General features: G+C 44.1%; 1 protein-coding gene across 6 annotated transcripts in view; it reads left to right on the forward strand.

Moving 5' to 3' along the window:
* Positions 1-18,526: 18,526 nt before the first annotated feature.
* TMOD2 (tropomodulin 2) overlaps positions 18,527-25,246 on the forward strand; it is a 61,615-nt gene continuing 54,895 nt past the window's right edge. The window contains exon 1 of one of the 6 annotated variants that reach the window (XM_060174680.1): positions 18,527-18,661. The gene's annotated coding sequence lies outside the window, so the exon portion shown is untranslated. Of the gene's footprint in view, positions 18,662-18,912; positions 19,040-25,246 lie in introns of those variants that run through there. The other 5 variants (XM_060174684.1, XM_060174681.1, XM_016192021.2 and 2 more) reach the window with 5 other exon arrangements.

Genomic DNA, 25,246 nt, shown 5'->3' on the forward strand with positions numbered 1-25,246 from the left:
CTCTCTCCTGTCAAATATAAATAAATTACAGGGAGAGAGAGAGAGAGAGAGGAAAAAATGGCTACCTGGAGCAGTGGATTTGTAGTGCCAGCACCAAGCCCCAGGAATAATCCTGTTGGCAAAAAAAAAAAAAAAAGCCGGGGCCGGGTGGTGGCGCACCAGGTTAAGTGCACATCTTACAGTGTGCAAGGACCAGGGTTCAAGACCCTGGTCCCCACCTGCAAAGGAAAAGCACTGCAAGTGGTGAAGCAGGGCTGCAGGTGTCTCTCTGTCTTTCTATCGCTCCCTCCTCTCAATTTCTGGCTGTCTCTATCCAATAAATAAAGATAATTTAAAAAAATTTTAAGAAACTTCACATTTCCTTTTAAAAATAAAAGCCAGGTGATGGCACACCTGGTTAAACATATACACTATAGTTCACAAGGACCCGACTTCAAGTCCCTAGTCCCCACCTGCAGGGATAAAGCTTCACGAGTGGTGAAGCAGGGCTGCAGGTGTCTCTGTCTCTTTCCCTCTCTACTTCTCCCTCCCCTCTCAATTTCTCTCTGTCTCTATGTGTTAATAAATTTTAAAGCAATTTAAAGAAATTATTTTTAAAAGATAATTTTAAATTTTTTGGTATGTTGGGAGTCGGAAGGTAGCACAGCGGGTTAAGCGCAGGTGGCTCAAAGTGCAAGGACCGGCATAAGGATCCCGGTTCCAGCCCCAGGCTCCCTACCTGCAGGGGAGTCGCTTCACAGATGGTGAAGCAGGTCTACAGGTGTCTGTCTTTCTCTCCCCCTCTGTCTTTTCCTCCTCTCTCCATTTCTCTCTGTCCTATCTAGCAACGACGACATCAGTAACAACAACAATAATAAAAACTACAACAATGGAAAAACAGCAAGGGCAACAAAAGGGAAAATAAATTAATTTAAAAAATCAAAAAAAAATTTGGATGTTGTCAGAAGTTCCTGAGAGCTGAATTAGATAAATTGGCAAGATTAGATCTGGCATGGGAGGTCGCTGTTGTACCTACCTCAGAACCTAGGTGGGAGGTAGAATTGAGTCTCCAAAAACTACAAAAAGACTCATTTGGAAGGATATATGCACCCCTCTGTTAACTCCAGTGCAACCTCACCATCCAAGATAAAGAAATAACTCAAGTGTCCAAAGGCAGATGAATGAAGATGTGATTTGCATACAGAGTGGAATATTATTCAGCTCCAAAGAAAGAGAAAACCTGGCCCCTTGAGACCATGTAGTTGGAATTGAAGAGTGTAGTGATAAGCAGAGTAAGTCAGTAAGGGGAAGACAAATACTGAATAATATCATTGTTATGTAGGACATACAGAAACGAAGTGGGGGTGGGGCAGTAGCGCAGCAGGTTAAGCGCACGTGGAGCAAAGCGCAAGGACCAGCGTAAGGATTCCGGTTGGAGCCCCCGGCTCTCCACAGGGGAGCAGGGGAGTCGCTTCACAAACGGTGAAGCAGGTCTGCAAGTATCTATCTTTCTCTCGCCTTCTCTGTCTTCCCCTCCTCTCTCCATTTCTCTCTGTCCTGTCCAACAACGAACGACAACAAAAATGATAACCACAACAAGGCTACAATAACAAGGGCAACAATGAGGGGAAGGGGATGGCCGCCAGGAGCAGTGGATTCATGGTTCAGGCACTGAGCCCCAGCAATAACCCTGGAGTAAAAAAAAAAAAAAAAAAACTAAGCAAAGAAATAGACAAAACAAATCACTTGATTTGGACAATGGAACTGAGGTAGGCAGAGAGGCAGGTTTTAGGGGGCTCAAAGGATGGAGAAGGGGGTTCAATAGAAAGTGACGGATTTCCATACTTGGCTGGTAAATGTGGTGTAACATTTTTAAAAAATTATCTTTATTTATTGGATAGAGACAGCCAGAAATCAAGAGGGAAGGGGGAGATAGGGAGGGAGAGAGACAGAGAGAGACCTGCAACATTGCTTCACCACTCACAAAGCTTTCCCTCTGCAGGTGGGGACCGGGGGCTTGAATCTGGGACCCTGCACATTGTAACACCCATCCCCAGTGTGACAATTTTTAAAAAAAGATAGCGACAGGGAGTCGGGCTGTAGCGCAGCGGGTTAAGCGCAGGTGGCGCAAAGCACAAGGACCAGCATAAGGATCCCGGTTCGAACCCCGGCTCCCCACCTACAGGGGAGTCGCTTCACAGGCGGTGAAGCAGGTCTGCAGGTGTCTATCTTTCTCTCCTCCTCTTTGTCTTCCCCTCCTCTCTCCGTTTCTCTCTGTCCTATCCAACAACGACAACAACAATAATAACTACAACAATAAAACAACAAGGGCAACAAAAGGGAATAAATAAATAAAATAAAGATTTAGAAAAAAAGATAGCGACAGAGGACCTAGTGGGGGTTGTATTGTTATATGGAAAACTGGGAAATGTTATGCATGTACCAACTATTATATTTACTGTTGAATGTAAAACATTAATTCCACAATAAATAAATTTTTAAAAAGATATTAGTGATTTAATAGTGGATTACAAAGTTATAAAATCCAAATGTATATACTATGACACCCATTTATGTGTGTATAAGACACCATCCCCACCACCAAAGCCCTGTGTACCCTCTCATAACTACCCTAGTTCTCACAAAGTCTAAGAGACAATTTAGCTACTTCTTTTTTCAAGTTCATTTGCTTTAGCACTCTATATTCCACATATAAGGCAACTTAGATTTGCAGAAAAGTGAAAAGAAATTCCCAAAACATATACAGTGATGTATGTTAATGTTACCACCTGGGAGGTGGCACAGTGTCTATAGAGTGTTGGATTTAGAAACATGAAATCCTGAGTTCCATCCCCAGCATCACAGGTGGCAGAGTGGTGCTCTGGTGTGCTCTCTAAGAAAGCTATATATATATATATATATATATATATATATATATAGTATCTTATCAAGGAGCTAGCTGGTAATCCACCTACCTAGAGCATATATAATTTCCATACTTGAGAGTTAGAGTGTGTGCCCTCCATTTTCCACCTACAGGAGAGAAGCTTCACCAGTGGTGGAACAGGGCTGCAGGTATCTCTCTTTCCGTCTCTCTCTCTTCTACTCTCTTCTAACCTCTCATCCTTTATCATAAAGAAAGAAGGGGGAGGAGTAGGGCGGTAGCGCTGCAGGTTAAGCGCACGTGGCACAAAGCTCAAGGACTGGCGTAAGGATCCCGGTTCAAGCTCCCTGCTCCCCACCTGCAGGGGGGTCGCTCCACAGGAAGCAGGTCTGCAGGTGTCTATCTTTCTCTCATCTTCTCTGTCTTCCCCTCCTTTCTCCATTTCTCTCTCTGTCCTATCCAACCACGATGACATCAATAACAACAATAATAACTACAACAACAATAAAAAGACAACAAGGGCAACAAAAGGGAAAATAAGTAAATAAAATTTTAAAAAAAGAAAGAAGAGGGAATGGCTTCTAGGAATGGTGGAGTTGTTGTGCAGGTGATGGGGGGGGGAAGTATTTTCAGTAATACGTCTCCAAAACATAAAGGCCCTTATGTATGTGATACCAAGCACCACATTCAGAAAAAAAAATATTCAAAGTATATTTCAATATAATCAAATACCCTATGGTCATATATTCCCCAGCTGTCACATAAATGTGGTTTTTCTTTTCTCTCTTTTCCTTTCCTTTCCTTTCTTTCCTTCTTTCTTTCTTTTCTTTTTTAATTGCCACCAGGGTTATTGCTAGGGCTTGGTACTGGCACCACAAATCTGTTGCTGAGGACATACCACTCCCCGTGGCTAATTTTTTCCAGTTTTGTTTTTTCTTTCTATTTTATTCAATAGGACAGAGAGATATGGGGAGAGGAAGGGGAAAAAGGGGGGAGGGGAGGTAGAGAGAGAGCGGCAGATCTCACACCACCTCACAGCCCCCATCAGTGCGGTTTTCCAGTGGACTCTGGGCAAGTCAGGATCTGGGAGCAACAGTCTAGTTCACCTGGGAAGGTGCCTGGCCTACCATGTAACCCAAAGAGTTGGAGCCCTGCACACACTGCACTGGGGAAAGTTTTTTTTTTTTTGCTTTACTTTCTATCTATTGATCTTTCTGTCCATCTCTCTTCCTATTTGAAAAAAGCTGGTCCGGGTAGCTCCAGTAACAAGAACAAAAGATCCATACCCAGCATTTGGTTGCTTGTCTCTTTGCTTTTCCGTGTATCTATAATCTTTCCCTCCCTCTCATGTTTCTTGCCATTGTATTGACAAATTTTATTGACTGATTGTTCGTCCTGCAGAACTTCCCATGTTTTGGATTTTGCTCAATGCATCACTGTGACATCATTCAACATGCTCAGGCCTGTATATTGTGACTTGCTTCTAGATGATTGCTGCTTATTAGAATACGAATGCAACTTAATTCATCAGCATCATCACTTCTTCCATACTTATTTGGCACCATATCCTTTGTAGCACATTTGATACACAATAGCTCGCTTAATTGCCATCACAATCCCCTGAGGGAAGTATTATTATCCCTAGTTTGGAGATGGAAAAGAAAAAAGATTTTGCTTACAGAAAGTTGGTCATGTTTGATAAATATCTAAATCAAACCAAGCCTAGCTGGTGTTAAAAAAAAAAAAAAAAAAAAACAGTTTATACTACACAATAATTTTCCCATACTGTGACTGTGGGCTGTGGTGACTCTGTTCTCATCAATGCTAAGAAGTACCTCCAGCCCTTCCTAAGACCTTAAATTTCATCTGTCACACTCAGGATGGCTTTGGCCTCAAATGACAGAAAGTGCCATCTCAAATGGATGCAACAATAAGGATATTTATTCTCTCATGCCATGAGAAGCCCAGAAATAGGACAGCACCAGGCTGATTGGTTTACTGGCTCTGCAACAACATCTCATGCCCAGGCTCTCTCTCTCTCTCTCTCTCTCTCTCTCTCTCTCTCCTTTGCCATCATCAGTGTGTTGGCTTGATCTGAAGGCTGGGTTGGTCTCCTGATGCTTCTAAAATGGCTCTTCCGGTTTCAGGTAACACAGCCAGAGGCAATAGCATCCGGGAGAGGTGGTGGCATGCTTCCCTGGGGTTTTGGTTTAAGAAAAGACAATGAGTCAAGGTCAGAAGATAACTCCCCCAGTAGAGCATGTGCCATCCTGTAAGTGAGGCCCTGAGTTCAAGCCCCAGCACCACATAAGGGCCATATGAAGAACACCAGAAGGGGTACATGGGTTGTGGAGTGGTGCTATGATATCTCTGTGTGTTGTCTCTCTTATCTCTCTTACTCTAAAAAAATATATAATTGGGCAGGGAAGGCTACTAAAGAAAGGCTAAAAAGAAAAAAGGCTGTGCTCACTTCAGCAAGGTCACTTTTCCCAGAAAGCCTTCACAGACCTGTCTCCAGGTCTTACTGGCCAGAAGCAGGTCAAGTGGCTTTCCTACTCCCTCACTACCTAATCAGGAGGAACTTAATCTCCTTGCCCATAGTGGGTCCAGGAGTGCACTTCTGAGAGTTAACAGGGTCACCTTGAGTAAGAGGTAAAGGCATGGATGGGCTTCAGTAATGAAGAGAGAAGATGGAACAGATGTCAAGCAGACAAACAATGGTTCTCCTATGTGTTCCCAGTGATTAGAATATATCCCACTGTGAATACCAAAAATTCATTATCATAACTGCTACCTAGAATTCTTCACTTTCTATTACCAAAACAAAAAGCCTGCTAAATGGGAGAAGAAATTTTTACATTATGCATCTAACAAGGGATTAATATAGAAAATATATGAATAACTCTTAAACTTCAAGAAGGAGACTCAGAGATATAGCTCACCTGGTAGAATGTCCACTTTGCCATAAGTGAGAACCCTGCTTTGAGTCCCTGGACAGCACACAGGAACATCTAAATGGGGGAAGCTTCACAAGCAATGAAACAGTGCTATGATGTCTGTCATATCTATCTATCTCCCTCCTTCTCTCTCACTCTCTCTCTCTTTCTCTCCCCCTCTCTATCTAAAAATAAAAACAAAAAGTCTGTCAGGAGCAGAGGAATCATGCAGGCATCCAGCCCCAGCCATGACTCTGGTGGCAAAAACAAACAAACAACAAAAACACTCAGTAACACAAACAATCTGACTTTTGAATGAGTTGAGGATCTAAATAGGTATACAGATGGCCACAGGGACATGGAGGGATACTCATTACCTCTTATTATTAGGGAAAAAGCAAATAAAAACAGCAAAGAAATATTACCTCACACTTTTGAGAATAGCTACTATCTAAAGCACAAGAAACACAGGTTGGAGGACTGGAGAAATATTGAGATATTGGGGAAGTCAATGTTTGAGCAGAGAATTTACATGCTTAAGGCCTGGCATTCAAACCCTGGCACCACCTATGCCAGAGCTAAGCACTACTCTGTTCTCTCTCCCTCTCTCTGTCATAAAAATCAATAAATCTGTCTTTTCAAAAAGAAAACAAGTGGTGTAGAGAAGAGAACCCTTGTACATTACTGGTAAGAATTGGAGCCACCATTATGAAAGGCAGTTGGCAAGTCTTCAAAGAGTTACAAATAAAGGGCTGGGGAGATAGCTCCACATCTTAGAGCACCAACTTGCATGCCTTAGGTTCCAGAAGTCACGGGTTCAATCCCAGCACCACTTTATGCCAGAGTTGAGCAGTGCTCTAATTTTCCACACCCTCCCTCTTCTTTTGGACTCTCTCATAAATAAACATTCTAAGTTAAAAATATAAATTCCATGTGATATAGTTATTCCATTTAGGTATTTACCCCCAAAATACAAAAACACCAATTCAAGAAGCTATCTGTCTATACACACACACACACACACACACACAGCATGTTGATTGCAGCACTGCTCATAATCACTGAAAGCTGAAAACAACCTAAATGGTTTTAACAGATGACTGGTTAAAGGAGCTGTGGTATCATTATATAATGAAATCTAGCAGCTATTTAGAAATGATGAACAACAACAAGGGAAACAAAAGGGGAAAAAATGGCCTCTAGGAGCAGTGGATTCATGGTGCAGGCACTGAGCCCCAGCAATAACCCTGGAGGCAAAAAAGAAAGAAAAAAAAAGAAAAAGAAAGAAAAGAAAGGAAATGATGAACTTTTGCCATTCTTGGAAAAATGGAATGAACTCAAGGGAAACGATGGAAGAGAAATGAGTGAAAAGGAAAAGGACAAGTACTGAATAATTCCACCTATGTGCACAGTATAAGGATATAAAAGACAGTGAGTGAAGGTCAGAAGATGACCCCCCCAGCAGAGCATGTGCCCTCCTGTAAGTGAGGCCCTGGCCCTGAGTTCAAGCCCCAGCACCACATAAGGGCCATATGAAGAGCACCAGAAGGGGTACATGGGTTGTGGAGTGGTGCTATGATATCTCTGTGTGTTGTCTCTCTTATCTCTCTTACTTTAAAAAAATACAAAATTGGGCAGGGAAGGCTACTAAAGAAAGGCTAAAAAGAAAAAAGGCTGTGCTCACTTCGGCAGCACATATACTAAAAACAGAAGTTGAAAAAGAAGAACAGAAAGGAAAACTCAAAGCAGGATTTGACTGAATTTTGGAGTAGGGCACCAAAGTAAAAACCCTGGGGGTGAGGATGAGGGTGAGGGGTGATATTCGGCTTCACCGGGGTTGGGGGGGATAGGATGGGACACAGTCTTTGGTGGTGGGAATGGTGTACATTCCTATTAATTTGTAGTCATAGACATCACTATTTAATTAATATGAGAGGGGAAAAATTGATTGAATGTCTCAAACTTTTTAATGCACAGACCATAGGCTAAGTCATTGTTATGTTGACTCTCTTAAAAGCTTAGACCAGGGAGAACAGAAGCAACTGGTGGCAGAGCTGTATACAAATAATGTCAAAGGACATAAATTATGGGGATGTTGTGTATGATACAGCAGGGACATTTCAAAGTTAACACAATTACCAAATAATGTGATTATAGCAATAACTATCTATTGCCTTCTAAAACCCTAAGATAGCAGGAACCTCCTGCTTCCTCTATAGAGCCTATATTTCCCCCAGTCTTGGAACCTTTAGGGTGGAGCTCACTTTTCTGCATGCTTCTCTCAATCCATACCAAATGATATTGCATCCACTGATCCCAACCTAGTCAACACAATGAGTATCACCTCAGCATGCTTCACTTCAGACTGTGTCCAGAGATGTCAGTCGTGGAATGTCAACCCTTCAGCCTCATTACTCAGGTGAGACCTTTCTTTTCATAGTATTTTTTAATTCCATTTCAGGTCCTTGTGCTTTGTGCCACGTGTGCTTAACCCACTGCGCTACCGCCGGACTCCCTAGGTTCATGATTAATCAACAATTTGCTTGGCTTTGTATGTTAACTCTCTTTTGAGCCACCAGGTTCCAGATGATAGCATGATGCCAAACAGACTTCCCTGGACAGACAACCCCACCAATGTGTCCTGGAGCTTTGATTCCCCAGAACCCCTCCCCACTAGGTAAAGAGAGAGACAGGCTGGGAGTATGGATCGGCCTGTCATCGCCCATGTTCAGTGGGGAAGCAATTACAGAAGCCAGACCTTCCACTTCTGCATTCCATAATGACCCTGGGTCCATACTCCCAGAAGGATAAAGAATAGGAAAGCTATCAGGGGAGGGGATGGGATACAGAGTTCTGATGGTGGGAATTGTGTGGAGTTGTACCTTTCTTATCCTATGGTTTTGTCAATGTTTCCTTTTTATAAATCAAAAAAAAAAAAGAAGAAGAAGAAGAAGGAGAAGGAGGAGAAGGAGAAGAAGGAGAAGAAGAAGAAAGAAAGAAAGAAAGAAAGAAAGAAAGAAAGGGAGAAAAAGGAAAGAAAAGAAAGAAAAGGGAAAAGGCTATAGTGCAAGTGGGAGGCCTTGGGTTCATTCCCTAGTGCCGGATATAAAAACTGATGAACAAACAAGATTTAAAAATTATATATTGGGGTGTTGGAAAAGTCATGACATATTTTTGCATTGGAAAACAGAGAAAAATACGTCATGACTTTTCCAACAGCCCAATAATAAGCCAGTGAACATTGACAGTAGAACTGGGCTACATTACACAGGACATCTGGAATTCCAAAGGTGGAGTCGAACTTGGGAATGTGATCTAAGCTGGTTTGGTCTCATCTCCATTTCTTGGAACTCCAGCACCAGATCGGTCACGTGCAGCCCATTGCCACAGATAACAGTGAGCACCCTGGTTTCTGTCAGCAGCTTCCTTATGCCGCTGTTCATCCTGCTACTTCCAGACTCTTGGGGGGAATTAAACTTACTTTCTGATTCAGTCCACCTGCTGGGGAAAAGCATGGTCCTGTGTGAAGACCCACACTGCCTTTCTGGGGAACACACAGGAAGGTAGGAGAAAAGGAAGATTTGCCGACATTGAATGATGGTCTTGAACATGTCATATCACCTGGGTGCCTTTGAATAAGCCACATCCCCCTCTCCACATCTCTTACACCTCCAACTGCAAAAATCCCTCATTCTCCATAGCTCAGGGATGCTGCAAAAATACAATGAGAGCATGAATAGGTAAGTATTTTCGCCAATGCAAGTGGCAGAGACTAGACTAAAGGTGGCAGCATAGATAAAGCACTGAACCCTCAAGTACGACATCCCAAGTTTGATTCCTGTCATCATATACGTTCTAGTTCTCTACCCTCTATCTCTACCCCCATCAAGAAATATTCTAAATGTACAGTGGCATTGTTATGCCCAGAAGTTTGAGTCCCGATCTCACACAAAGAAGACCAAAATCACGGGGGTATGGCGGTGGCCCAGTGGGTTAAGTGCACATGACGCAAAGCGCAGGGACCGGCTTAAGGATCCCGGTTCGAGCCCCCAGCTCCCCACCTGCAGGGGAGTCGCTTCACAGGCGGTGAAGCAGGTCTGCAGGTGTCTGTCTTTCTCTCCCCCTCTCTGTCTTCCCCTCCTCTCTCCATTTCTCTCTGTCCTATCCAACAATGAACAACATCAACAATGGCAATAATAATAATCACAACGAGGCTACAACAACAAGGGCAACAAAAGGGCGGGAAAATGGCCTCCAGGAGCGGTGGATTCAGGGTGCAGGCATCGAGCCCAGCAATAACCCTGGAGGAAAAAAAAAAGAAGAAGAAGAAGAAGACCAAAATCACATGCAATAGCAAGAGCGTTTATTGGGAAGCTTAAGTGTTGTTAAAATTTTGGAGGCTCTTGCCGGGCTGGCTTGCTTCACGGCGGGTAACAGAGACGCGGAGACAACAGCTGGGCAGGGAAGCTGTATTTCTTTATTCAAGAACAACGATTCATAAACTAAGACAAACTAATCACCAAACAAAACTCTGCTGTCTCTTTGCGGCGGCACAAACACTTTCTCTTACTCTTGAACTCAGGAACTCTCCAACTCTAGAACTCTGGAACTCTCGTACTGGGGAACCCTCTAAAAACTCTGGCACTCTCGAACTCAGGAACCCTCTCCCAGGGTCCCTTGTGGCGGGGCCAAGCGGGCCGCGAAATTAACTGGACTGATCCAATTCTCTTGGCGGGGAGAGCTAGAACAAACCAATGTAAAGCATACGAAATAGACTTGTTGATATGTAAAACACTACCTTCTCTATTAGAAATGGTAGATCGCACAATGGCTATGCTAATTATTCTCATGCCTGAGGTTTCCTCTCCGGCCCACACCTAGGGTGTGTCTCCATCTTGAATGGGTGTAACAAAAGGTTAAAAGACGTTGTTGATATGTAAAAGTCTCAAATTCCTTCTCTATTAAAAACGTTGGATCGTGCAGTAGATATGCTAATAACAAGTTTTGTTTCATAGTAAGTAAGTTGCAGCCAGCTGCCTGTGGGACTCTTGGCCATTCCCCGCCCCCATGCAATTGCCCGTCGAGGCAAGTAGCCCCCCAGAGGCAAGAAATGTTTTTTTTTCAGATATGGCCCCCTCAGGCCTTCCTTTGGCAACATGCTGGTTTTTGTTATATATGTTTCTGTTCACCCCACACCCTTGATACTATAGTCATTTAGTTAAAAAGAAAAGGGGGAATTGTCGTATGCTTTACATTTGGCTGCCGACACCCTTCCAAGCAAGGGAGAGTCTGAGACCTCGATCACTTCTCGTCCCATCTTTTTATAGTTATCGCAGGGTGGGCACAGGTGGAAATATGCACACGAAACAAGGAGTAATTGGCCTTGGGCCAACAGCTGCTCTCAATATTGGGGGCCCCCCTCCAACCCCACAGCATTACATTCAAAGAAAATGTCCTCTGAGGCACTTTGGTGCGTGTTTGCTCATAGGGCTACTGCGCAGTTGTGGTAGACTATGATGCTGTCTCACCTCCACTTACCCTTTGCTGATTTCAGGTCTTTGAAACCAGCACCACAGCCTCCATCTCTTTAGTTCACATCCCATCTACCAGCTCCATCTCTAAGATGCAGGCCTCACTAGAGTTTACAATATAGCAGGGCCGCTACTTACAAAGTTCAGCACATCTTAATTGGACAGCTGAGTTAGAAACAACAGTTATACTTGAGGCCTTGGGGTTGAATGCTGGCACCACATCTGCTGGAGTCATCTCTGGTGTCATCTCTCAAAAAAAAAGGAAAGAAAATTAAAAAACCCCAAAAATAAACACAAAAAAGAAAGAAAGAAAGAAACAACAGTTACAATGGAGGTCTGCAGCTAGGGTTCCAAAAGGAGAGGTCACATTTAAACAGAAGAGGCTTTTTTTCCATAATGTCACCACTTCCATGCTTAAGAGACAAGTCAATATCTGGGTACATATGTGGGACAACTAGCTCCATGACTACTAAGCGCAAACCTGGTGAGTTTTAAGATATTTGCCCAACCGGCACATGGCTCCAAGCAGGGACTGGCACAAGGATCCCGGTTTGAGCCCCTGCTCACCACATGGAGGGGGGTCGCTTCACAAGCAGTGAAGAAGGTCTGCAGGTGTCTCTCTCTCCCCTTTCTGTCGTCTCCTCCTCTCTCGATTTCTCTCTGTCCTATCCAACAGCAATAACAACAATAATAACGCTCTCCTCTCCTCTCCCAGATCAACTAGGAATACCAAAGGAGACCACCGGACTGAAATAAGACAGGACTAGAATGACCACAGGAATCCAGTAAATCACTCATGAGTACAAACACGCGTGGCTGGTGACAGAGAGGAGAGAGGGGCCTAAGGAGAGATTAAGTGGCTGCTAACAGTTCAACAGTTTATCAGTGGAGACACCACCTCCAGTCTGCTCCACAACAAGGGGACAGCTGAAGGGAGGAAAGGACTCCCCAGAGACTCACTAAGTGCAACTCTGAGTCTCCATTGCTACTACCCTCAGATTCTGGAGCAGCAACAGGGAGGGACACCAGGGTACAGAGATCTAACCGGGAAACTCAGGAGAAGACCTATACCTCCCTGGCATAGCTGAGGGGCTGTGAAAGTCTCTTTGCATAACCACTAGATTATCTCTGCCACACCCTGCTTTATCTCTTGGTCAGGAGTCAGTGATTAAGCTAAGAAGCCTATTGATAGTTTAAAAGCCCTCAGGCTCCCATAGCCTACAGGGAAGAAAAAAAAAAGAGGCTTTTACACCACTGAGCTCCAAATCAGGGATTGAAAAAACTGTTAACTTCCACCACAGTAAACCCTTTAATTAAATTACTTAGACACAAGTCAATCCAGGCAGTAGTAATCAATAATTTGAAAAGTACTGATAAAGGGAACTCATAACATAATATATAAAATGGTTAAAACAACAAGAAAAAATATTGGAGACTCGAACCAGGACAAGAGTCCAGCTAAAAGTCCTCCAGAGGGTGAAGCACAAAACAACAAGTTCAACATCCAAACATTAGCTAAGGAAATAATAACAGGAGTGAGTAAAGAATTTGAAAAAATTGTAATCAGAAATGCAGGAACAACAAATGAGAATATGGAAGAAAATTCTAATTATCTCATGGTTATTAGAGAGCTGAAAGCTGAAATCGCTGAGCTAAGAAGGCAACTAGCTGAACAAGCTAAAACAGTATCAGAGCAGGGCAACAAAATAGATGAACTCCAGAAAGCAGTAGAGGGCAGAGAGAATAGAATCTATGAGGCTGAAGACAGAATTAGCAAGATTGAGGATGAATTAGAGACAACTAAAAAAGAAGTAAGAGATCTCAAAAAGAGATTAAGAGATGCTGAAAACAACAACAGAGTCCTATGGGATGACTTCAAAAGAAACAATATAAGCACTATTGGCTTACCAGAGGAAGAAAGAGAAGGAGAGGAAGAAAGCATTCTCCAGGCCATAATAGCTGAAAATTTCTCTAGTCTAGACAACACCAAAGACATAAAGATTCAAGAAGCCCAGAGGGTCCCAAACAGAATTAACCCAGACCTAAAGACACCAAGACATATCATACTTAGAATGGAAAGGAATAAGGATAAAGAAAGGATCCTGAAGGCTGCAAGAGAAAAACAAAGAGTCACCTACAAAGGAAAACCCATAAGATTAGCAGCAGACTTCTCCATACAAACACTACAGGCCAGAAGAGAATGGCAAGATATCTATCAAGTGCTCAATGAGAAAGGCTTTCAGCCAAGAATACTATATCCTACTAGACTGTCATTCAGACTAGATGGAAGCATCAAAACCTTCTCAGACAAGCAACAGTTGAAGGAAGCAACCATCACCAAGCCTGCCCTGAAAGAAGTTCTGAAAGGTCTCCTATAAACAACCAGACCACCACAAATAGGACATATATCAAAACACTCTAAAACTCTACAAGAATAGCGTTAAAATATCTTCAATCTTTGATATCAATAAATGTCAATGGGCTGAATTTACCTATCAAAAGACACAGAGTAGGAAGATGGATCAGAAAACACAACCCAACAATACGTTGTCTACAGGAAACTCAGCTAACTCAACAAGACAAACACAGACTTAAAGTGAAAGGATGGAAAACTATCATACAAGCCAATGGCCCACAAAAAAGGGCAGGAACAGCTATTCTCATATCTGACATGACAGACTTTAAAATAGATAAGATTTAAAAAGATAGGAATGGACACTACTTAATGCTCAGAGGATCAGTCAATCAAGAGGACTTAACAATTATTAATATCTATGCACCCAATGAGAAGCCATCTAAATACATCAAACTTCTACTGAAAGAGCTACAGCAATATATTAACAGTAACACAATCATAGTAGGGGACTTCAATACCCCACTATCTCAACTTGACAGATCATCCAGGAAGAAAATCAGTAAAGACATAAGGGAGCTAAATGAAGAGATAGATAAACTAGAACTATTGGACATTTTCAGAGTCATTCATCCCAAGAAACTGGAATACACATTTTACTCAAATCCACATGGATCATTCTCAAGGATAGACCATATGTTAGGCCACAAAGACAGCATCAGCCAATTCAAGCACTGAAATCATCCCAAGCATCTTCTCAGACCACAGTGGAATTAAACTAACACTTAACAACCAACAAAAGATTAGTAACAGTCCCAAAATGTGGAAGCTCAACAGTACACTTCTTAACAACTTCTGGGTCAAAGAGGAAATCAAGGAAGAAATCAAAATGTTTTGAGAGTTCAATGAAAATGAAGACACAAGCTATCAAAATATTTGGGACACAGCTAAAGCAGTCCTAAGAGGGAAGTTCATAGCTATACAAGCACACATTAGGAAACAAGAAAAGGCACAAATAAACAGCCTGATTGCACATCTTAAAGACCTAGAAGAAGAACAACAAAGGAACCCTAAAGCAACCAGAAGGACAGAAATCACTAAAGTTAGGGCAGAAATAAATAACATTGAGAATAGGAAAACCATACAAAAGATCAATGAAAGTAAATGTTGGTTCTTTGAAAGAGTAAACAAAGTCGACAAACCTTTAGCCAGACTCACAAAACAAAAAAGGGAGAAGACCCAAATAAATCAGAGAGTAAATGAAAGAGGAGATATCACAACAGACACTGCAGAAATTCAACATATCATGCGAGGCTTCTATAAACAACTATATGCCACCAAGCTAGAGAACCTGGAAGAAATGAATGATTTCCTAGATACCTACCAACTTCCAAAACTAAGTAAAGAGGAAGTGGATAACATGAACAGGCCCATCACAGCTAATGAAATTGAAACAGTTATCAAAAATCTTCCCAAAAATAAAAGTCCTGGACCAGATGGTTTTACAAATGAATTCTACAAAACTTTCAAAGAAGAACTAATACCTCTACTTTTAAAAGTCTTCCAGAAGATTGAAGACACTGGAATACTCCCTGCCAGCTTCTATGAAGCCAACATCACCCTGATACCAAAAGCAGACAGGGACACAACCAAAAAAGAAAACTACAGGCCAATATCTCTGATGAACATAGATGCGAAAATATTGAACAAAATTCTAGCCAACCGGATACAGCAGTATATCAAAAAGATTGTTCATCATGACCAAGTGGGGTTTATCCCAGGCATGCAAGGTTGGTTTAATATACGTAAATCAATCAATGTGATCCACCACATCGACAAAAGCAAGACCAAAAACCACATGGTCATATCAATAGATGCAGAGAAAGCCTTTGACAAAATACAACATCCCTTTATGATCAAAACACCACAAAAAATGGGAATAGATGGAAAATTCCTGAAGATAGTGGAGTCTATACATAGCAAACCTACAGCCAACATCATACTCAATGGTGAAAAACTGGAAGCATTTCCCCTCAGATCAGGTACTAGACAGGGCTGCCCACTATCACCATTACTATTCAACATAGTGTTGGAAGTTCTTGCCATAGCAATCAGGCAGGAGCAAGGAATTAAAGGCATACAGATTGGAAGAGAAGAAGTCAAACTCTCCTTATTTGCAGATGACATGATAGTATACATGGAAAAACCTAAGGAATCCAGCAAGAAGCTTTTGGAAATCATCAGGCAATACAGTAATGTGTCAGGCTATAAAATTAACATTCAAAAGTCAGTGGCATTCCTCTATGCAAACACTAAGTTAGAAAAAATGGAAATCCAGAAATCAGTTCCTTTTTCTATAGCAACAAAAACAATAAAATATCTAGGAGTAAACCTAACCAAAGAAGTGAAAGACTTGTATACTGAAAATTATGAGTCACTACTCAAAGAAATTGAAAAAGACACAAAGAAGTGGAAAGATATTCCATGTTCATGGGTTGGAAGAATTAACATCATCAAAATGAATATATTACCCAGAGCCATCTACAAATTTAATGCTATCCCCATCAAGATCCCAAGCACATTTTTTAGGAGAATAGAAAAAAATGCTACAAATGTTTATCTGGAACCAGAAAAGACCTAGAATTGCCAAAACAATCTTGAGAAAAAAGAACAGAACCGGAGGCATCACACTGCCAGATCTCAAACTGTATTATAGGGCCATTGTCATCAAAACTGCTTGGTACTGGAACATGAACAGACACACTGACCAGTGGAATAGAATTGAGAGCCCAGAAATGAGGCCCCACACGTATGGACATCTAATCTTTGACAAAGGGGCCCAGACTATTACATGGGGAAAGCAGAGTCTCTTCAACAAATGGTGTTGGAAACAATGGGTTGAAACATGCAGAAGAATGAAACTGAATCACTGTATTTCATCAAGTACAAAAGTAAATTCCAAGTGGATCAAGGACTTGGATGTTAGACCAGAAACTATCAGATACTTAGAGGAAAATATTGGCAGAACTTTTTTCCACATAAATTTTAAAGACATTTTCAATGAAACGAATCCAATTACAAGGAAGACTAAGGCAAGTATAAACCTATGGGACTACATCAAATTAAAAAGCTTCTTCACAGCAAAAGAAACCACTACCCAAACCAAGAGACCCCTCACAGAATGGGAAAAGATCTTTACATGCCATACATCAGATAAGAGTTTAATAACCAACATATATAAAGAGCTTGCCAGACTCAACAACAAGACAACAAATAACCCCATCCAAAAATGGGGGGAGGACTTGGACAGAATATTCACCACAGAAGAGATCCAAAAGGCTGAGAAACACATGAAAAAATGCTCCAAGTCTCTGATTGTCAGAGAAATGCAAATCAAGACAACAATGAGATATCACTTCACTCCTGTGAGAATGTCATACATCAGAAAAGGTAACAGCAGCAAATGCTGGAGAGGGTGTGGGATCAAAGGAACCCTCCTACACTGCTGGTGGGAATGTCAATTGGTCCAACCTCTGTGGAGAACAGTCTGGAGAACTCTCAGAAGGCTAGAAATGGACCTACCCTATGACCCTGCAATTCCTCTCCTGGGGATATATCCTAAGGAACCCAACACATCCATCCAAAAAGATCTGTGTACACATATGTTCTTGGCAGCACAATTTGTAATAGCCAAAACCTGGAAGCAACCCAGGTGTTCAACAACAGATGAGTGGTTGAGCAAGTTGTGGTCTATATACACAATGGAATACTACTCAGCTGTAAAAAATGGTGACTTCACCGTTTTCAGCCGATCTTGGATGGACCTTGAAAAAATCATGTTGAGTGAAATAAGTCAGAAACTGAAGGATGAATATGGGATGATCTCACTCTCAGGCTGAAGTTGAAAAACAAGATTAGAAAAGAAAACACAAGTCGAACCTGAAATGGAATTGGCGTATTGCGCCAAAGTAAAAGACTCTGGGGTGGGTGGGTCGGTGGGGAGAATACAGGTCCATGAAAGATGATGAATGACATAGTGGGGGTTGTATTGTTAAATGGGAATCTGGGGAATGTTATGCATGTACAAACTATTGTATTTACTGTTGAATGTAAAACATTAATTCCCCAATAAAGAAATAAATTATTTAAAAAAAGAAGAAAAAGAAAAACGGGAAAAAAATAATAATAAAATTAAATAAATAATAAAAAAAGATATTTGCCCAGCCCACGCGAGATCCAGCTTTTCTCTTTCATGACTGCCAAGAGCAAACCTGGTGAGTTTTTGTTGTTGTTGTTGTTGTTTGTCATCGTTATTTATTTATTTATTTATTGGATAGAGACAACCAGAAATTGAGAGGGAAGGGGGAGATAAAGAGACAGAGAGAGACCTGCCATGCTGCTTCGCCGCTAGCAAAGCTTTCCCCCTGCAGGTAGGGACCATGGCCTCGAACCTAGTCCTTGTGCACTGTAACCTGTAGAGGAGGAAGAAGAGACAGGGTGAGACAGAGCCATCTGAAGACATGCTTCACCACTCCTGGAGCTTCGCCCCTGCAGGTGAGGAGTGGGGGTTTGAACCCGGGACCCTTGAGCATGGTAATATGTGCACTCAACCAGGGGCGCCACCGCCCTCCACCGCCCTCTTCCCCCAAGTGCTGGAATGGAGGGAGTTCCGGGCAGGGAGTGTGCCCAGAACGCCCTGTCCTAGTAGCCCTGTACTGAGCATGTGCCGAGTGCCTGCCGGGCGCGGTGCTTCCACACCCGTACCTCCTGTTTTCAGGCTTCAGCCAGTGTCACCGCTGGGGATGGGGAGGCTGCGCTGTCCGCTCTCACACCTGCAGCTGCCACTGTACGCGCGCGGTCTCTCGAGCCCCCACACCCCAAAACCTTAGCCCCGCTAGCAGAGTCCCACCTAGCGAGGCTCGCCTTCCTTCTCGCGCGCCGGAAAGCAGAGAGGACGAGGGTCCGAGACAGCCCCCAGGTAAGGATGCTGTCTTCCCCTTCTGCAGCGCCGGACCCCTCCCGGGGCCTGCGCGGCTGTTTCCCGCGGCCCGAGCTCCTCCCGGCCCGCAGATGTCGGGGCGCACCTTGCGGGAGGCGATCCCTGCAGGGGTGGGCGGCGGCCGAGGCCCCGGACCTCCCTGCGCGCTGGCGGCCCCGGGAACTACGCTTCCCAGCCTGCTCCGCTGCGCCGCGCGCCCAGCGCCTTTGCGGGCCCTGAGCCTCCAGTTGATCGCTGCGCTAGCCCGGGCCACGCCGCCGCCCTGCCAGCCCTGCCGCCCTGCCCGCCTGGCTGCGCTCCTTCGGGGCTGACGGACCGATCGCGCGACCGCCGGCTCCGGGATGGGCGCACACACCGGTGAGAAAGCGGGGCCCGGTGCGGGCGAGGGGCTCTCTGCATCCCGGGCTCCTGAGCGGGGGCGGCCGCGCCCTCCCTGCCCGCGGAGGATGCTCGGCGGCGGCGGGGAGCGCTGCGCGGCTGGAGGGGAAGACGTGCATCCACACCCCGCACTGCGGCTCCGCAGCGCTGCAGCCCGCAGGGCCCCGGCAGCCAGGGCGCGGTCCCGCGTCCTCCCTGAGCTGCGGGGCTGGGTTTTTCCACGCTGGGCTTTGTTCCCCCACTTTCTCCTCTCCAGCGGGGGCTGGGGGTTCTTGGTCAAGCTCCCTGAGCCTTGCTGCGCTCGCTGCGTGGCTGGGGCGCGCCACAGGGAAGGATGGACGCAGGATGGCGCCTTCCCCGCAGGTCCCCGGAGCTGTCTGTCACCCGCAGGGCGGTGCAGCCTCCGAGAAAGCGGCCTGCTGCAGGTCCTCCGCGCCCTTAGCATTTATTTCTTTATTTTCTTCAGGTTAAAGTAATGCTAGCATGTGCTCTTCCGAGTCTTGAAAATTTTCCCCTTCAAAAGTATTTTAAAATATTAATCATATTAAAAGACTCCTTGGTGAGATTTTTTTTTCAACGAAAGTATTCCTTGCTGTCAAAATGCAAATTAGCCGAAAAGAAGGTCGCAAGGCTGTGGCTTCATCTTGTCCGTTAAATATCATTAATGAATCCTCAGACATTTGGGAAGAACCTCAGAGGAGGTGTTTTTAAAATCAAGCTTTGTCTCAGCTCTACCATTAGGCAGAGTTGAGGAGACCTTCACCACTCTGAGCTCCTTTCCGTATATAAAAAGGGGGTGTCTGGGCTAAATGGTTTCTACACCTCTGCTCGTCCAAGGTTGTGTTATCAGAGAACTACAGAGACCAGGGTGCTGCTGCTGGTAGGCACTTTTACGGAAAGCCTGATTATGATGGAGGAGGTGGCTGTCCCCTCGTGAGAATGACAGATTTTTCTAGAAGTCAATGTGAATTTTCTAAAACTTGAAGGTGATTTTCTCGATCCACTCTTTTCCATTGATGTGCATTGCAACTGTTTTCATTTTTGTTAGTTGCTGTGGATTAGCCGGTACCAGCAGGTTGCAGTCTTTTGTTGTTTGCTCTGGATGTGCTGAAGGTGAAGTGATGGGAACTGGCGGAGGGAATGACTCCCCTGGCATGGGTGGAAGTGAGGCAGAAATCCTAGCAGGAATTAACCAGTGAACATCTAAGCTAAAGAAACAGTGGGTGGTCCTGCTGGATCATTGTTTGAACAATAAACCTACCTGGTTCCTGCCAGCCCTTCCTTTTCCCCTGCAGGGTATGCTATCCCCTTAACTAAATGTTCTTTTTTTTTTTTAAATTTTATCTATAAAATGGAAATATTGACAAGACTAGATAAGATGGTACATTTCCACGCAGTGCCCACCCCCCCAGAGCTCCATATCTAATCCCCTCTCTTGATAACTTCCCTATTCTTTATCCCTCTGGGAATATGGACCCAGGATCATTGTGGGGTGCAGAAGGTGGAAGTTCTAGCTTTTGTAATTGCTTCTCCACTGAGCATGAGCATTGGCAGGTCGATCCATACTCCCAGCCTGTCTCTCTCTAACTTAATGTTCTAATCCTCCTACAGTGTTTCTCTTTCGTTGAGCTGAGCCCAGTCCAGACTCTGACACTGGAGTAGTTATCTTTTCTGCCTTTCTTTTTTTTTTTTTTTAATTTTTTATTAAGAAAGGATTAATGAACAAAAACATAAGGTAGGAGGGGTACAACTCCACACAATTCCCACCACCCAATCCCCATAACCCACCCCCTCCCATGATAGCTTTCCCATTCTCTAGCCCTCTGGGAGCATGGACCCAGGGTCGTTGAGGGTTGCAGAAGGTAGAAGGTCTGGCTTCTGTAATTGCTTCCCCGCTGAACATGGGCGTTGACTGGTCGGTCCATACTCCCAGTCTGCCTCTCTCTTTCCCTAGTAAGGTGTGCCTCTGGGGAAGCTGAGCTCCAGGACACATTGGTGGGGTCTTCAATCCAAGGAAGCCTGGCCAGCATCCTGGTGGCATCTGGAACCTGGTGATTGAAAAGAGAGTTAACATATGAAGCCAAACAATTTGTTGAGCTCTGCCTTTCTTTAATTTAATCAAATACATTTTACACACACACACACACACACACACACACACACACACACACACCCAGAACAGAAGGCATGAGGAAACTAGAAATGCAAAACCGGAAATCAAATCAGGCAGGAGCTCACCACCCCTGGTGCAGAGCGCTGGAATGAAAGGTCAATACGCACTGCAATGAAAGGTCATTGGTGAACAAGACTTTGACGACATTTCAGGGAACTCGAAAAAGATGTGATGATTTAGGGGAAACGTGTCCTTACAGTCGAGGGATGAGGAAGGGATTGCCTTAACCTAGCCAGCAAGAGTGACTGCACCTACTATTAGTCTATTGGGATTCAAAATAAGGCCCTGGTTCACCCTTAGAGGTGTTCCTACCCAGGATGGGGTGGGGGGTGGTTATAGTTTAAAATATTTATGGGATGTAACAACCAACTTAGATGTGTGTACCTTGACTGGATTGTGGATGAGGGGAAAAAAATCTATAAGAAATGATTCGGGAGTGGGCAGGTTATATAATGATTATGCAAAAGCTTTTTATGCCTGAGACTCTGAGGTTCTAGGTTCTGTCCCCTGCACCACCATAAGCCAGAGCTGAGCATCTCTCCCTCTCTCTCTATCCCTTTCATTAAAAAATAAAATAGTAAGAGAAGAAAGCTTTAAAAAAAAGATGATTTGGGGAGTTGGGTGGTAGTGCAGCGGGTTAAGCGCACGTGATGCAAAGTGCAAGGACCAGAGTAAGGATCCTGGTTCGAGCCCCTGGCTCCCCACCTGCAGGGGAGTTGCTTCACAGGCAGTGAAGCAGATCTGCAGGTGTCTGTCTTTCTCCCCCTCCCCGCCCCCGTCTTCACTTCCTCGCTCCATTTCTCTCTGTCCTATCCAACAACAACACCACCAATAACAACAATAACTATAACAAGGGCAACAAAAGGGAATAAATAAATATTTAAAAAATTTTTTTAAATGATTTGGAGATAATTGGGGGAATTTGAATAAGGTCTGTCTGCCAACATTGTAGAATTACTGTTAACTCCTTCAGATACAGTAATGATTCTTCGGCTTTGTAGGGCACTGTCCTTAGTCTTTTAAGCTGTAAGTATTAGAAGTAAAAAGTGGGCCAGGCGGTGGCACACCTGGTTAAGCGCACACATTACCATGTGCAAGGACCCGGTTCAAGCCCCCGGACCCCACCTGCAGGGGGAAAGCTTCACGACTGGTGAAGCAGGGCTGCAGGTGTCTTTCTGTCTCTGTCCCCCTCTCTGTCCTGCCCTCTGCTCTCAATTTCTCTCTGTCACTATCCAGTAAATAAATAAAAGAAAAGAAAAGAAGTGAAGGGCCAGGTGTGGGGAAGGGGGCTTTCAGATCCTGGTACAAAAATGATGGACCTTGGTGGGGGGGTGAAAGTGTTTTGCAGACATCTATTTTGGTAAGAAATACCAAATAGAAATTGTACCCACGTGCCAACAACTGTACTGTAAACCATTAACCTCCCAACAAAATAAAATAAATAAAAATAAAAAAGAACTAGACCTTGGAAGTGATGCAGTGGATGACATGTTGGATTTTCAAACATGGGGTACAGAGTTCAGTCACTGGTATCCTGTGTGCCAGAGTGATGCTGTTTTTTTCTCTCTTATTAATGAATACATATATCATAAAAAATAAATATTAAAAAAAGTGAAGGATCGTGGGGCTGACATAATAGCTCATTTGGATAATACACTGCTTTTTCATGTTCCATACCCAGATTTGAACCCAATCCCCAGCCCCCACTGTATTGCAGGAATCTTTGGTACTGTGTTCTCTCTCTCTCTCTCTCTCTCCCTCTCCCTCTCCCTCTCCCTCTCCCTCTCCCTCTCCCTCTCCCTCTCCCTCTTCCTCTCCCTCTCCCTCTTTCTTTCTCTCTCTCTCTCTCTCTCATCTTTTCTCCCCCCCTCCAGGGTTGCCACTGGGGCTCAGCGCTAGCACTGCTCCTGGCGGCTATTTTTTTTTTCATTTTAATTGGATAAGACAAAGAGAAATTGAGACAGGAGAGGGAAATAGAGAAGGAAAGAGAAAGACACCTATAGACCTGCTTCACCACTTGTGAAGCTTCCCCTCCTGCAGGTGGGGAGCAGGGCTTAAACCTGGGTCCTTGCACTTAGTACTGTATGCGATTAACCTGGTGCACCACCACTTGCCCCCCCCCCCCCTTTTGCCTTTTCTGGCTCTATCAAGGAAAAAAGGAAAGAAAGAAAATGGAAAAAAGGGTCATGGCAAAAAGCTGGTTCAGAGGAGATATATATGAGGGTGGGGAGTTAAACTCTGGGATGTATTGATAGAGCAGAGTGGTGGCAGTAAATGAGAGAGAATGGCACAGGTATTTATAGTGCTATTTTCTATACATCTGAGTGCTTTAAGCAAAATTAATTGGGAGAGATAGTTATGTAAATGAAAGGGCAAATATTGCCAAGCCTGTGTGCTTAGTGACAGGGAGCCGCATTTGTGTATAGCTTCAACTTCCCCAGATTTAAATTCTACTAGTGGTCTGCACAGGCTCAAGGCTCAAGTTTCTTTTTCTTTTCTTTTCTTTTCCTTTCTTTTCTTTTCTTTTTTTGGTTCATCTTACTGATGTCCACCATTTATGCTTAAGAAAAGACAGCCTGTCCCCTAACTTGGGAAGCCTAGCCCTCCCTCAGAGCCATCCTGAAAGTAAGTGCTGGCCCTTTCCTCTGTGCTCCTGGATCTGTGTCAGTGTAGAAGGAAGTTCAGGTGGGGTTTCTTATTATAGTTTAGAAAAATGTTGGGGAAATAAATAATTTAACGGGGCCGGGTAGTGGTGCACCTGGTTTAGCATGCACATGTTACAATGCACAAGGACCCAGGTTCAAGTCCCCGGCCCCCACCTGCAAGGGGAAAGCTTTTTGCAAGTGGTGAAGCAGGCCTGCAGGTGTCTCTCTGTCTCTCTCCCTCTCTATCACCCCTTTCCCTCTCAATTTCTAGCTGTCACTAGTCAGTAAGTAAATAATAATAATAATAAAAAAATAATTCAACTTGTTGACAGAAATCACAAAGGTTCTTCTCATTCCCTTGCAATGTAAATCATACACAAGCAGATATTTTCCCTGTAGACTGTTAAGTGGCCCAGAGGGGTTCGTAGCAGGCATATGCAGAAGAGACTTCCTGTTACCCAGAGCAACAAAACAGAATTAACCGCCCCATTGGGTTCACATGTTACAGTGCTCAAGGACCTGGGTTCAAGCCCCTGGTTCCCTCCTACAAGGGGGAAGCTCCTCCAGCCAAAAACAGTGCCGCAAGTACCTCTCTGTTCTGTTTCCCCTCCCCTCTCAATTTCTTTCCATCTTTATCCAATTCTTCTTCTTCTAGCGTTTGCCCTTCTTCCGTAGCCAGTCAACAGCGTCAGGTTGAGCCTGATGTAAAGTTTCGAGACCTCCTTTGAATCTGGAGAGGTGGCAGTCGTTGACTATGTGGATCATAGTCTGTCTGTAGCCGCAGGGGCAGTTCGGGTCATCTCTGGCTCCCCAGCGATGGAACATAGCGGCGCACCGGCCATGGCCTGTTCGATAGCGATTGAGGAGGGCCCAATCATAACGTGCTAGGTCAAAGCCGGGTTGACGTTTGCAGGGGTCTGTGATGAGGTGTTTGTTCTTTACCTCAGCTGACTGCCAACTCTGTTTCCAAGAGTCTGCAACAGAGAAGTTCAGTGTAGGCGTAGGGGACCAGATTGGATGACGAGATGTCAAGCGTTGGACAGGGTGGGCGAAGATATCCGCGTATATTGGCAGGTCCGGTCGAGCGTAGATGTGGGAAATGAACTTAGATGATGCCGCATCCCGACGAATATCTGGCGGGGCGATGTTGCTAAGAACTGGCAGCCATGGAACCAATAAGTAAGATAAATGAGAGAGAGAGAGAGAGAGAGAGATCACTAGAGCATTCTTCTGGCATATGCAATGCCAGGGATCAAACTCAGGAGCTCGTGCTTGGGAGTCAAACATTCTAGTCACTGTACCACCTCCCAGGTTTCCAGAATCAACCCATAGCGCTTACTTTTATGTGGAAACATTTGTTACAAGGAT

The sequence above is a fragment of the Erinaceus europaeus genome, chromosome 16, assembly GCF_950295315.1.
Source record: "Erinaceus europaeus chromosome 16, mEriEur2.1, whole genome shotgun sequence".
NCBI classification, from domain to species: domain Eukaryota; kingdom Metazoa; phylum Chordata; class Mammalia; order Eulipotyphla; family Erinaceidae; genus Erinaceus; species Erinaceus europaeus.